The sequence below is a fragment of the Hemicordylus capensis genome, chromosome 3, assembly GCF_027244095.1.
Source record: "Hemicordylus capensis ecotype Gifberg chromosome 3, rHemCap1.1.pri, whole genome shotgun sequence".
Taxonomy (NCBI): Eukaryota; Metazoa; Chordata; class Lepidosauria; order Squamata; family Cordylidae; genus Hemicordylus; species Hemicordylus capensis.
This window is the reverse complement of record NC_069659.1, coordinates 306,297,778-306,312,185: the sequence shown is the minus strand read 5'-3', so window position 1 is coordinate 306,312,185 and position 14,408 is coordinate 306,297,778. Positions and strand designations below refer to the sequence as shown.

Below are 14,408 nucleotides of genomic sequence, written 5' to 3'. Positions count from 1 at the left end.
TGTGCACTACACCACCACTCGCTCTGGGCCACTCCAAGTGGAGTTATGGGGCTGCTGAAACCCCCATTATGCCATATTGGGGGGGAAGCTTAAAGACATGCAAACTTCACAAACTCTTTAAAAATAAGACTTGCCCCATTTCCTCTGAAATCTGGGTGGTAGCTTCTTTGCACCTATTGGGCACTACCACCCACCACAAACTGCCCTGGGTCATCCTGGTGCCACCCCTCCAGGAAGTTCTAACTAAGGCTGCTGAAATCCCTATTGTTCCCAATGGGAAAAATCTTAAAGATGCGTAAATTTCAAAAATCATTTAAATATCAGACCTTTGCCCAGTTCCTTTGAAATATGGGCAGTAGCTTCCTTGTACCCATTGGGCAATACCACCCACCACACCCCACTCTGGGCCACCCCAGTGCCCCCCACATGGAGCTATAAGGTTGCTGGAATCCCCATTATTCCCTATGGGAAAAATCTTAAAGACACATATAATTCAAAAATTCTTTAAAAATCACCCCTTTGCCCAATTTCTTTGAAATTTGGGTGGTAGCTTCCACCCGTTGGACACTACCCCCTCCACTACCCCCTCCCCACTCTTTTGGCCCTGGGACCCTTTTGGGTACAAATCGAATCAGGGGGGTTCAGGGGGGTCAGATTCGGAACCCAAACAAATCGGGGGTGTTTCAATTCGGGTACAAATTGAAATGAAAAATAGATTCATGCACACCCCTACTGTAAACACAAAGATTATTAGAAGATAATACACAGACACCCACACAAACATGGTGGTCACAAAAGCTTTCTTCCCTTTGGAAATTAGGCTTTTTGTTGTTGTTGTTAAACTGCTGTTTACAACCAAAAACAAACAAACAAAAGTCTTAAGAGGAGAAAAAGATGTTTGTATTTACATCTCCAGGATTGTTTAAGCAGGATTCTCCATTATGATCAGGAGCTGGCACAGTTATATGGTGAAGTTTACATAATCTTCAGGGGCTGCCACCTATGGGAAGAATGATAAGGATAGTGAAATTATAGTTCAGCAAGGTTCATTTAGTCTTTAATGATTTTTTAGCAAAGGCATGAAGCAAAACAATGCACAAAGTCAATGCAGGTACAGTGCTCTTTTGAGAAAATAAAAATTACTAAAATAAATGTATGGGGATCTGGTGAAGAACTGTGAATGCATTCTGCTGAATTTATATTTAGACCACTTGGTGTATGTGTGAAAAGCATGGACTAATGGGAAAGGCACAGTAAAATACATCATTATGTCTAGTTTCATATGCTTGCTGAAGTTTAGTTCATAATATCTTTACATTTTTTTAGGAATATGTCTTAATTATATTCCAACAAGCCTTAATTATAAGCTCTTGGGTAACTTGCCTCCAACAGAACAAGTGTGGGGTGTTTCTATATTTATTTAACAAACTTATATACCACCAAAAACTTGTGTCTCTAGGTGGTTTACAGTAAAACAGCACAAATTAAGACAAAATTAAAATGTTAGAAGAATAAAATAATTTAAACTTTAAACAATCTTCATATCTATAAGTCTAATTAAAAGCCTAGGTGAACAAGTGTGTCTTAACTTTTATGAAGGCAGTTTTCAGAGATTCAGTGGCTCTTATTTCAACAGGGAGCACATTCCAGAGCTTTGGGGCAGCAATGGAGAAGACCAAGGGCATAGCTAGGGGAGAGGGGGGTCCGTGTTCACCTCTCTCTCTGGAGGCCCCTCAGAGTGAGAGATAATGAAGAAAATAGGGAGGAATGGAGCGAAGGGAGGGGGCATCAGGGGCTGGGTAGCCCGGGTTCTATGAACCCATTCACTCAATTATACCTACACCCCTGGAGTAGACCTGTCCCTGAATAGCCACCAGACAAGATGGTGGCAGCTGCAGACAGACCTCCCCAGGTTACCAGGCAGCGGGGCTCATAATGAAGAAGGCGTTCTCTTAAATACCCTGGACCTAAGTTGTTTAGGGCTTTATAGGCTATAACTAGCACTTTGTATTTCGCCAAGAAACATATTGGTAGATAGTGCAGTTCTTTTAGTATAGGTGTAATGTGGAAACTTTGAGCTGACAGAGACCAGCCTGCCTGCCATATTTTGCACCAATTGCCATTTCCAGGCTATGTACGGAAGCAGCTCCACATAGGGCATGCTACAGTAATCAAGTCCGGAGGTTACCAACATATACATTACTGTTCAGAGGTCATCCATTTCAAGAAATGGATGCAGCTGCCAAATCAGCCGAAGCTGATAGAAACTAAAGCACCTCTGGCCAAGTTCAACTTGAGACACCAGAGAGAGGCTTAGATCCAGACCCTGATTGTGTACCTGTTCCTTCTGTGGGAGTGTAACCCCATCCAGGACAGGCAGATCAAAGCTGTCTCCTGAGTTCGACCCCACACAATAAGTACGTCCATCTTATTTGGATTCAGTCTCAGTTTGTTATCCCTCATCCAGCCCATCACTGCCTCCAGGCAGACATTTAGGTAGGTTATGATTTTTGCCTGTGAGCTTCCCTGAGGCATCTGGTGGGCCACTGCGTGAAACAGGATGCTAGACTCGATAGGCCTTGGGCCTGATCCAGCAGGGCTTTTCCTATGTTCCCAGTGATGTTGACATGAAGAAATAGATTTGAATGTCATCAGCATACTGACTGCGCCCTGCACCAGATCTCCTGATGATATATCCTAGCAGTTTCATTGAGATGTTAAAAAGCATTCAAGACAGTATGGAGCCTTGTGGGACTCCATACCAGAGCTCTTGTTTTGAAGAGCAGCGGTATCCAAGCAACACCATCTGGAATCTGCCCGAGAGGTAAGAGCTGAACCATTGCACAGCAGTGTCTCCCAACCACCTCAGATGCTCCAGAAGGATACCATGGTTATGGAATTGAAAGCCACCAAGAGATCTAAAAGGACCAACAGAGTCACACTTCCTCTGTCAATTCCTAATAGGAGATCATCCATCAGGCCAACAAAGGCAGTCTCCACTGCATAGCCTATACTAAAACCAATTTGGCATGTATCTAGATAATATTTTTAATCCAGAACTATCTGGAACTGAGAAGCCAACACTCTCTCAATCACCTTGCCCAACCATGGAAAGCTGGAGATGGGCCTATAATTGCTTAACTCTGGGGGATAAAATGTAGGCTTCTTCAAAAGAGATCTAACAATTGCCTCCTTAAGAGAGGAAGGCATTCTGCCCTCCCTGAGAGAAGCATTTATGATGTCTACTAGGCCCTCTCCGATAGACTCTCTACCAGAGAGTATAAACCATGTCGGACAAGGGTCAAGAAAACACATGGTAGGCCGCATTGCTCCAAGCAGCTTGTCCACATCTTTAGGAGTCACAGAATGAAACAGATCCAAGCTCACTGTATAGGAGGAGTCACTGGACATCTCCACTATAGATTCTGTGATAAGTGTGGAATCCAGGTTGGCCTGATTATGAGAGATTTTATCCACAAAATAATTCATTTAAAATGTTGCAATGGGTAATTGATGGTTCCAAATTCAGATTCAGGGAAAGAGGGGCATATATTAATCCTCTCACAACCCTGGACAACTCTGTTGCAGATATCAGCCATATCTGCTGCAGATTTAAAATGAGGCACTTAACCCCCACATCACACCACCCAACATTTTAGTTCTAATAGCAAAAATCTCATATCTTGCAATTACCTATTGAATTTAAATAAATTTAAACAATTACATCTCTTTTTATTGAATGTTCCTGAGTGGTTGACTGTGCAATCATGTAAGTGTTGTTTTAAATGTTCTGAGTTTATAGTAATAGTAACAGACCCAAACCGGAACTTCTGTCACAAATAACTGTGTCCATTAAGTTGGTGTTGTTGATGTAACTCCATAAGCATTGACTCTCAAAACTCATACATTAGAAGCAAAGATAGAAAGTGTAGGACTGCTCCTTTGCCCTCTCTTTACCCTTCACTCTCTACCAGCCAGCACGGTGTAGTGGTTAGAGTGCTGGACTAGGACCAGGGAGACCCGAGTTCAAATCCCCATTCAGCCATGATACTTGCTGGGTGACTCTGGGCCAGTCACTTCTCTCTCAGCCTAACCTACTTCACAGGGTTGTTGTGAGGAGAAACCTAAGTATGTAGTACACCGCCCTGGGCTCCTTGGAGGAAAAGTGGGATATAAATGTAAAATAATAATAATAAAAATAATAATACAATACTCTGAGTCACTTCTGATCGGCTGTTATGCTTAGGACACTCTCTTCTTTATTCTCTCTGCTCTTCTTTCCTTTTCTTCCTTTCACCATAAGCTAGCTAGTACAGGGTGCAGGCTTTTCTGTCTGTGTCTATTACTTAAGCGATTGTCTCCTTTAGCTCTGGTCTCACCAAACTGAGCTAAATAAGGAATTGATTCTCCCCTACGGTTGAATCCAATTTCAATTTTCAATCCTATTTTGCATTTTGGTATTTATTTGAAAGCAGAATTCTCTTTTTAGAATCCTGTACTGATAGAATAATGAAAAGCAGCATTATGGGATCGGAAGACACAGGGGCATACAAAGAGTAAACCCAGAAGTCTGGAACACAGAGTGGTTGACATCCTGACTAATGGAATGCCCATGCTTTGAACCTCTGTGGGCACAACTAGGGGAGCCCTAACACAACTCCCCAAGTCCGCTAGCACTTGGACTCTTAAACAAGGTCCTCATCTGCTGGAGGAGCACTCATCTCCCCTCTGTCTCCTCCTTCCTATTCTTATGTCTTCTCCCATTGGATTTTTTTTTTTTTAAAAAAAAATTCCCTCCAATCATTTGCACAAGGCTCAAGTAATGAAAGACATTGTTTTGGAACAATGATTCCCCTTGCTGGTGGATTTGCGCAAGGCAGATGGGTGGGTGAGGTCATGTCACACAGTGCCAGGGTTGCCAGAACCTAAGGGATATACTCGTGGGTCAAATGGGCTGTAAGCCAGAATTTGGCTTTTTTAAAGCCAAATCTGGCCACCTAGTCACACCCCCCACCACAACTCCATTGGCCCAAGTGGAGCAGGAAGAGGGAGGGAGGGAGCAGATAAATGCATTTCAAGGAGAATATGGACACCTCCTGCCTAGAAAGCATGCTGCAGTGGATGGAAATATGAATGGCTACCAGCTTGCAATAAAGCATTGAACCCTTTACACTCAGTTTGAAAATGTTGCACTGTTCCATTGCACTTTGCAGGGCTTTAACTGGTGCAAATATTGTAGTCCGGAAAACACCATGCAGTGGGAATACAGTTTGAAACAGGATTATAAATGCCTGCAGAACACATAATTCAGACACTATTTACCATGATAGGTAAATGGGGTATACGTGCTCAGAAGACTGATCTTTGACTTTGGGATGTTGGATCAAATGAAAGAGGAGATCTGTTGCCTTCAGGCCCCCCTTGTTAGTTCTAACTGGCTATTGATAGAAACAGAATACTAGACTAGAAAGACTTTGGTCCAATCCAGCATGGCTCTTCTGTTCTTTAGGTGAATGTCACTATTTAAGCAGGTCCTTAAATGGTCTCCAAGGAAAATGAGAAGCTTATTTAGAAAATTAAATTCTCACAGTAAATATTGGCTGCAGAGTCTATTAGCTACTACACTAACCTAATTCAATTTTTCCCCACTACCTGGAAATGACAGAACTCAGTGCAATTCAGGAAGTTTTTCTGGTGCCAGCCTTTGTTAGCGCAAAGTTTGATCTATTGTGGTTATGATTTTTGAAGTGAGACCTTTCTACAAATTACATTGCTAGCTGAACTGATGGCACTTCACTCCCATACTCGCCACATTATGAGGTTCCAATTTGGCATTTGCTTCCTGCTCATTTTCTTACTCGTTTCTTCTTTGGCAGACAATCCTCAGCTCATAATCCAGTCAGCAATCACTGAATGACTGGCAAGACATTGTTCACCAAAGCCAGCTCTCTGGTTCATCATGCTGTGATGATTTCATACTTTCCCAACACTCTGAGTTCAAGCGTTTTCAGAACAATGAAATCTGAATCCTATTCATGCATTTTACTTCCACTATAAAGCTGGATGGTTTGATGACTGCATAGTTTTTTGCCAATGCAAAATCAGTTTGATTGTCTTGCAGCAAAATGCCATGATGTGTGTTAAGCTCTGTTCACTTTATCTTTGTGAAGTTAACAACAGAAATACCAGCACTGCTTCCACTGGTTGGCACTAAGTTACGTTCATCATGTGTATCAGGATCCAATTAATGGGGGAGTTGCAGCTTAGACTACAGCACAGAGCACTAGCAATGTCAGCCTTCTGAAGGGAATTAAACAGAGTAATTGTGAGGCTAAAATTCAGGCAACTATTTGCTCAGATGATGGCTGCTTATCCCAGATGGGTGGACCATCTTCCTCACTATATCATTAAGGTTGCAGATCATGTTATACACATACATGTGGGGGGGGGGGAAGCATAACAGTAACTGCTTCATCAGGCCCAAATCAGAATTGATAGGAAACTGTGAGGAAGACCTGTTTCCCTCAGTTCTGTTCCATAACTGTTCTGACATTTCAATATCCCTTGGGTTCCATCTAGATTTTTACAAAATCTAGAATTTCTGTGGGCATTCAAAAAGATGGAACCCAAGGGATGGAACCCAAGCTCACTCTTCACTCTTCCCCTCCCACATCCCCCACTCATTGGCATGCTGTTGATTCATGATTGCAGTACTATACCCAATATCAGTAGTGCTATCCTGTGTTGTTAGCCTACAGATCAAAGTCTACTTGAACTGTTGAGATCTCTTTAATTGTTTTAAACTGAAGTTAGCTCTTTTAACTTATATAAAACTCTTACTTTGATCCTTGGAATGTGTGCTTCATATTCTAAGCAGTGAGCAGATGCTATTTTGGGCTGAATACAGCTGAAATAAGGGACAGCTGAAGTTTGAAATCAAACCTTCTGTGTGGCATAGGAAGATTTGTGTGGCATAGGAAGAGGGTTTGCAAAATTCATCGCTGATTTCACAAAATCAGTGATGAATTTTGCAAACCCTCCACCATTTGTGCTCCTATGGATGATGGGAAGGGGAGGTAAGGTAATTATTTTTTAAAAAATAAATCATTTGCTGTGTTTTTGATAGCTTGCCTTCAAAATCTGGGAAATATACTTCAGAAAGAATAACAGATTCCACATTTTGAATTCTTCTCCAGTAAACATATCTACATATCTGGTGAGGTAGAACCTCAAAAACAAGGCACCATCTGGCACAGGTTGATTCCATAAGCTTCTCCAGGCTGACACAGGTAGAATAAAGATTTATTACATACATCTCATCATTAAGACCGAAACATGCAAGCCACCCTTTGCCTTGAACGTAAGTGGGTTGAAAGTTACTAGAGGATGTGAAGCCTAAGAATTGTGGTAGGTCCCAGTGATAAGATGTAGTTACCATCCTCCCACCCCCGCAATGCTGACTACTTAACTTCCAAACAATGAAAAGACAACAGATATTGGTCATTTCAAAATGAGACATTTTCAATTGTTACAGTAAGTAGTACATGTTTTTGACCATCAGGTTGTACTTACATGCGCTGGATAATTCATCATGAAAAACATGTCCAGTATACTCTTTGAGAGTTCTCTCATATGAAATATTCTGATGCATGTGAAATCTTCCTATGCCACACAGAAGGTTTGATTTCAAACTTCAGCTGTCCCTTATTTCAGCTGTAGAACAACTATTCAGCCCAAAATAGCATCTGCTCACTGCTTAGAATATGAAACACACATTCCAAGCATCAAAGTAAAAGAGTTTTATATAAGTTAAAAGAGTTAACTTCAGTTTAAAACAATTAAAAGATCTCAACAGTCCAAGTAAACTTTGATATGTAGGCTAACAACACAGGAGAGCACTACTGATATTGAGCATTTTTTCTGTTGAAAAGTGGTATATAAATATTGGCTGACATCCAGAGCAAAGAAGTGCTGGTGCTGTGAGAGAGCAGCCTAACAGACTTTCCCAACTAACTGCACTGCTGCAATGGAGAAGCAGAAATTTGGGAAACCCTGCCCTTTCTGTGCCAGCTGAAAATATGTCCCTGAGGGCCATGCTGCAAGATGGCACATAGGACTTCCTGGGAAAGTGAAGGGTGTCAATAATGGCTGCTTCCCAGCTACACTGGTGCAGTTAGCTTGGAGGTTCTGTTACTTTGCTCTCTTCCTGCATTGGCACTTCCTTGCTCGGAATGTCAACCAATATCAACAACAATAGCTGACATCCAGACTAACCTTCTGTGGGTTTTTTCCCACTAAGGGGGAGGAGTTAATTTTGGTGGTCTCCCCTGTGCCTTCTAAACAATTTCCCTGAGGGCTCCCCAACTCTCAGGAATGTAGTGTCAAGAGGAAAGTGTGGATGCTGGTGAAGGAGAAGGAGAGGAAGAAAAAGAAGAGTTCTGTCCTAATGGGACAGATAGGCAGTAAACTTTCATGTATAAACCAAAATAGTACCGTTTCTATTGAATGAAAGTAAAGTCCTGATGAATGAAAATCATGAGGTGGGGGGTGACATTGATTGACATAGATGATTAAACATTTAACCATTAACTATCGCACATGAATGAAATCCTTTCTATGTAATCTGCTAATATCACTGAAAAGTTTTAGATCAAAACGTGACTGATATTGCTGCCAGCTTCCATAAATGAAGGGATTATAATGTTTAATCTTCCTTTTAAGATCATTTGTGGCAGATAGTTTTGAAAGTATTGGATCTTAAAATATTTCATAAGGAGCCTAGGCTATTGTTTTGGACATCCTTTTCCACCTTGAAAAAAGTGTCTACTGGAGTTGAAATGAAAGCAAATTCCAGTCTGTGTGTACACACAGAAGCCAAAATGTTAGAAGTTAGTAACACAGGTGAGCATCAAACCATTGTTTGAGCTCTTTTATATTTTGCTCTTAATTCTGTCTCCTAGATCAGAGATAAAAATAAAAATAAAAATTGCAGAACTGTGTCTACAATTCATGTTACCACAAACTTTTGATCTTTTGTCCTTCCAGTGAAAAGAGATGTCTTTCTGTCTGTGAATATGCCAGCCCAAGTACAGTAAAGAAACATTTGCATATACAAATGTTGGAGGCATCAAAAGTTTCACCAATAATGACCAATCCCCTGATAGATAGCTAATCTATCTGAACAGCCCTAACAAATTCACAATCTATACAATAGTCTGCCACAGGCAAAAGAAAGGTGCTTGTAGAACAAATAACTCATTAGGCTATTCATATGATCATATGGGGGTAAAAGTCTCTAACCCCACAATTGAGAGCTCTAACAATGTAGGAACAGATTATTGGAACCTCTGTTTGGGTTGGCAAACCCAAGAGACACACTATTAAGACAGGCAAGACATCCATTGCTGAAATAGGATGTGGGAAGAGTAGAGAGTCCTCTAAAGTCCTCTGCCTACTGCCTGTTCCCTGTGCCCAGCAGAGGAGCAAGACCATCCACCAGCAAGAGGCACAGGGTGAGAGCCTGTGCTGGGTATGGCTCCTCTGCTGTTTGTCATCTGTTTGCCATCTGCTGCTGCTGCTGCCTGCCTGTGGGACTTCTGCCTGCCAGCTTTGTTACAGCTGAGTGTTGGCAGGACTGGGGTCCTGGGCTTCCATCTGCCCGCCCCTGGGCTACTTAAGAGACTGCCAGTGGTGGCGGGGCCGCCACCGGCCGGGCCACCACCAAAGGGGGGAGCAACCTTGGGGAGCAATGAGGGCGAGGGCCATTCCCCCTGCTTCAGTATTGTTTGGGTTGGGGGCGGCGGCGGCTGAGATAAGGCTTGGGTAAGATTTGTTTTGAATATTTTGTAACCTGTCTGGAGATGGGGAGATTGGAGAGCGTGTCCATTGGTCTCGGTGCGGCAATCCCAGTAGTGGTGGGGAATAGAAGAAGTTACGTTGGTAGGTCAGCAGGCCATTGCAGGGGAAGGGAAATCAGAAACCTAATAGCTGTTTCCCCTTCTGGCTGCCGTGCCAGCTTTTTGACCTTGGGGAGTAGTGCCAACAACCTGCAGAACCTTGCCTTGCTCCTTTGTAACACCAGGTCAGTCCAAAACAAATCTGAAGTAATCCATGACTTGATCAGGGATGAAGGGTCTGACCTGGTGTGTATCACAGAGACTTGGTTAGGGGAGGCTGGGGGCCCAATTTGTGCCCAGCTTCTCCCTCCAGGGTACTCTGTATAGGAGCAGGTAAGGGAGTGTGGGCGGGGAGGTGGAGTAGCTGTGGTCTTTAAGGATAATATCTCCCTTACCAGGATCCCTATCAGAGTGTCTGATCATATTGAATGTGTGTACGTACGTTTGGGGACCAGGGATAGATTGGGACTTCTGTTGGTGTACCGATCACCCCGCTGCCCAACAGAGCCCCTAACTGAGCTCGCGGACTTGGTCTCGGGTTTGGTGTTGGAGTCCTCCAGGCTTATGGTGCTGGGGGACTTCAATATCCACTTTGGGACTGGGTTGTGTGGTGCAGCTCAGGAGTTCATAGCGGCCATGACAACTATGGGCCTATCCCAAGTGGTCTCTGGACTGACACATGTTGCTGGTCATACTCTTGATTTGATCTTTCATTCTGATCAGGGTGGTGTTCCATGGGTGGGGATTCCTGTGATCTCCCCATTGTCATGGACGGACCACCATCTGGTTAAAGTCGGACTCACAGTTGTGTCCCACCTCTGCATGGGTGAGGGACCTATTAGAATGGTCTGTCCAAAAAGGTTATTGGATCCAATAGGATTCCAAGAAGCCTTGGAAGGATTTAATGTTGGCCCTGCCGGCGATCCGGTTGATGCCCTGGTGGAGAATTGCAATAATCAGCTCACCAGGGCAGTAGACATGATCGCTCCTAAGCATCCTCTCCGACCCGTTTCAAAAATGGCTCCTTGGTATACGGAAGATCTACGGGAGCTGAAGCAGCAAGGTAGACAACTGGAGCGCAAGTGGAGGAAGACTCGACTCGAATCCAACAGATTACGACATAGAGCACATTTAAAGATCTATGCTCTGGCTGTGTTTCTTTTCTGCCCGTATTGCTTCCGCAGGCTCTTGTCCAGTTGAGCTATTCAGGGCTGTGAGGGGGCTAGTAGGGCCCCCTACTCCCCTGAATCCGAATTTGGAACCATCTGTTGCCCGCTGTAATGTTGAGGTTTTTCTGGACAAAGTCTCTCGTATTCGGGTCGATCTGGATCTAGATTTAGACTCCACAGTTATCACGGTATCAGATACAGAGGTATCCAGCAACTCCTCTTGTGTGGTTAGACTGGATCAATTTCAGTTTGTGACTCCTGAGGATGTGGACAAGCTGCTCGGAACGGTGAGTCCTACCACCTGTCTCCTTGATCCTTGCCCGACATGGCTTATACTATCTGGCAAGGGGGTTGTTGTGGAGAGCCTGGTGGCAATTATAAATACCTCTCTGAGGGAGGGCAGGATGCCTCCTTGTTTAAAGGAGGCAATTATTAGACCTATTCTTAAGAAGCCTGGCTTGGACCCCTCAGAGTTTAGTAGCTACAGGCCAATCTCCAACCTCCCATGGTTGGGCAAGGTGATTGAGAGGGTGGAGGCCTCCCAGCTCCAGGCGGTCTTGGAGGAAACTGATTATCTAGACCCATTTCAAACTGGTTTTCGGGCGGGCTATGGGGTGGAGACTGCCTTGGTTGGCCTGATGGATTATCTCCAATTGGGAATGGACAGAGGAAGTGTGACTCTGTTGGTCCTTTTGGATCTCTCAGCGGCTTTCGATACCATCAACCATAGTATCCTTCTGGAACATCTGAGAGTGTTGGGGGTGGGAGGCACTGCTTTGCAGTGGTTCCGCTCCTACCTTTCTGGCAGATTCCAGATGGGGTCGCTTGGAGACTGCTGCTCTTCAAAACCTGAGCTTTTATAAGGGGTCCCTCAAGGCTCCATACTGTCTCCAATGCTTTTTAATATCTACATGAAACCGTTGGGAGAGATCATCCGGAGATTTGGTGCTGGGTGTTATCAGTATGCTGATGACACCCAAATCTATTTCTTCATGTCAACATCATCAGGAAAAGGCATATCCTCCCTGAATGCCTGCTTTGAAGCAGTAATGGGATGGATGAGGGATAACAAACTGAGATTGAATCCAGACAAGACAGAGGTACTCATTGTGCGCGGTCGTCACCCGGGAAGCGATATTGATCTACCTGTTCTAGATGGGGTCACACTTCCTCAGAATGAACAGGTATGCAGTCTGGGAGTGCTTCTGGATCCATACCTCTCCCTGGTTTCCCAGGTTGAGGCAGTGGCCAGAAGCGCTTTCTATCAGCTTCGGTTGATATGCCAACTGTGTTCGTTTCTTGAAGTTCATTATCTCAAAACAGTAGTACACTTGCTGGTAACCTCCAGACTTGATTACTGCAATGCCCTCTATGTGGGGCTGCCTTTGTACGTAGTCCGGAAACTACAATTAGTACAAAATGCGGCAGCCAGGTTGGTCTCCGGGTCATCTTGAAGAGACCATATTACTCCTATATTACAGGAGTTGCGCTGGCTGCCGATAGTTTTCTGGGCAAAATACAAAGTGCTGGTTATAACCTATAAAGCCCTAAACAGCTTAGGCCCACAGTACTTAAGAGAGCGTCTTCTTCTGCATGATCCCCATCGTCCACTACGTTCATCAGGGGAGGCTCGTCTGTGGCTACCTTCATGTCGTTTGGTGGCCACCCAGGGACGGGCCTTCTCTGTTGTCGCCCCAAGACTTTGGAACGCACTTCCCGTGGGAGTAAGAGTCTCCCCATATCTAGTGGCTTTTAAAAGGGGTCTAAAGACTTATCTTTTTACCCAAGCTTTTTAGCTTTTTAACTTTTAATTTTTAAACTGTTGATTGTTTATTATTTGTTTTAAATTGTTTTTAGTATTTGTTTGTTGTAAACCACCCTGAGACCTTGGGTTAGGGCAGTATAAAAATGTGCTAAATAAATAATAAATAAATAAATAAATAAATAAATAATAAAGGCCTTCCAGACCTTCCCAGCATGCTTTGCACTACCAGTACACTGGAAAGCCTCATTATATCCGGAGCTGCCCTCTGATTAGCCACAAAGGGCCAGGAAGCAGGCTCAGTCCTGCTGAAGCTGCTGCAAGTATAGGAGTCATAGAGTGTGCTTTGCAGAGTGACACATTCATAGATGGCAGCCCCTGTAGCCACAGCTCTCTATTGGTTCCAGACCTGCTCATTCTCAGTAGCTGCTAGAAAAGTTAAATGGATCCACATGACTAGAAAAGCAAGGTAGGAGGGCTTTCCTCTCCTCCTACCTTGGTTAATAGTAGGGTACACAAGCTATTTATTTATTTATTTATTTATTTAACATATGTTTGTACTGCCCAAATCTTACATCTCTGGGCGGTTTACAACAAAATAAAAACAAAAAGTAAAACATTAGTTAAAACAAAAACAAAAAGTTTAAAACATTACAACAATTTAAAATGTTTAAAACAATATTTTAAAACAGCATTAAAACTATTAAAACAATATTAATTAAAAGCCTGGGTGATCAGATGCATCTTTAAAGACTTTTTAAAAGCTGTCAGAGATGTTGAACTATCTTCCTTTGAGCAACCTGGTCTGGTGGGACTTTTGAGAGTTCATAAAACCATGCAAACCAGGGTGAAAGGTTCCCTCCTACCCTGAAGTTGATGGTTGTGTGAACAGACCTATTAACATTCAAGCACCATTCACAAATCTTATGGGGGGTTGCCAACAAGTTGTATTTTGGTATTAGTAAAATTTTACTCATTGGGATATATTTGTTAACATTAGGGTTGATCTTAAAGGGGGTTCTTTTGTGTGTGAAAACATTTGGCAGTGGAAAAAATGGCTTCTCTTTTAGGAATTTTGAGGATACATTGTAAAAGGGGCAAAAGCATTTGCCCATTCAGAAGCAGAGCAATCTCGCAACCATTGCCTTTATAGTCAGGGACAAAGCGATAATTCAGCATGTGGGGACAAATGTCCCTGGGCCCATGAGGGAGGAGGACTCCACTGGCTGGGAAACAGCCCATTCTTAGTTCTTCCCTCCCATCTCCCTTCCACCTGCCAGTATAGCAAGCTGCTAGCTCCTGATATGAGTGTGGCGAGTATGTGCTAGCATTTACTTGGGAACGAGAGACCAGGGGCGTAGCAAGGTTGGAGTGGGCGCAGAGACAAAATTTTAAAATGCCCCCTCGCATGGTACTAGAGAAAGACATGCTGTTCTGGTAGCTCCAGGTCTTAACACCCACATCAGTTTTGGAGGATGAATACAACTGAAGGAAGCCCAGGCGGGTGTGCAGCTGGGGGAGCCAGTCATGTGACTTGCCTCTGGGGGTCCCCCAAGGCAGTGGGCCCCCAGACAACTGTCT

General features: G+C 43.6%; 1 long non-coding RNA gene across 1 annotated transcript; it reads right to left on the bottom strand.

Annotated features, from left to right (window-relative positions):
* Window positions 1-878: 878 nt before the first annotated feature.
* On the bottom strand, window positions 879-7,696 carry LOC128349384 (uncharacterized). The gene is made up of 2 exons (XR_008318785.1): window positions 7,573-7,696; window positions 879-1,000 (listed from the first exon to the last, which is right to left on the bottom strand). It is a non-coding gene; the product is annotated as an uncharacterized LOC128349384 (long non-coding RNA).
* Window positions 7,697-14,408: the final 6,712 nt, after the last annotated feature.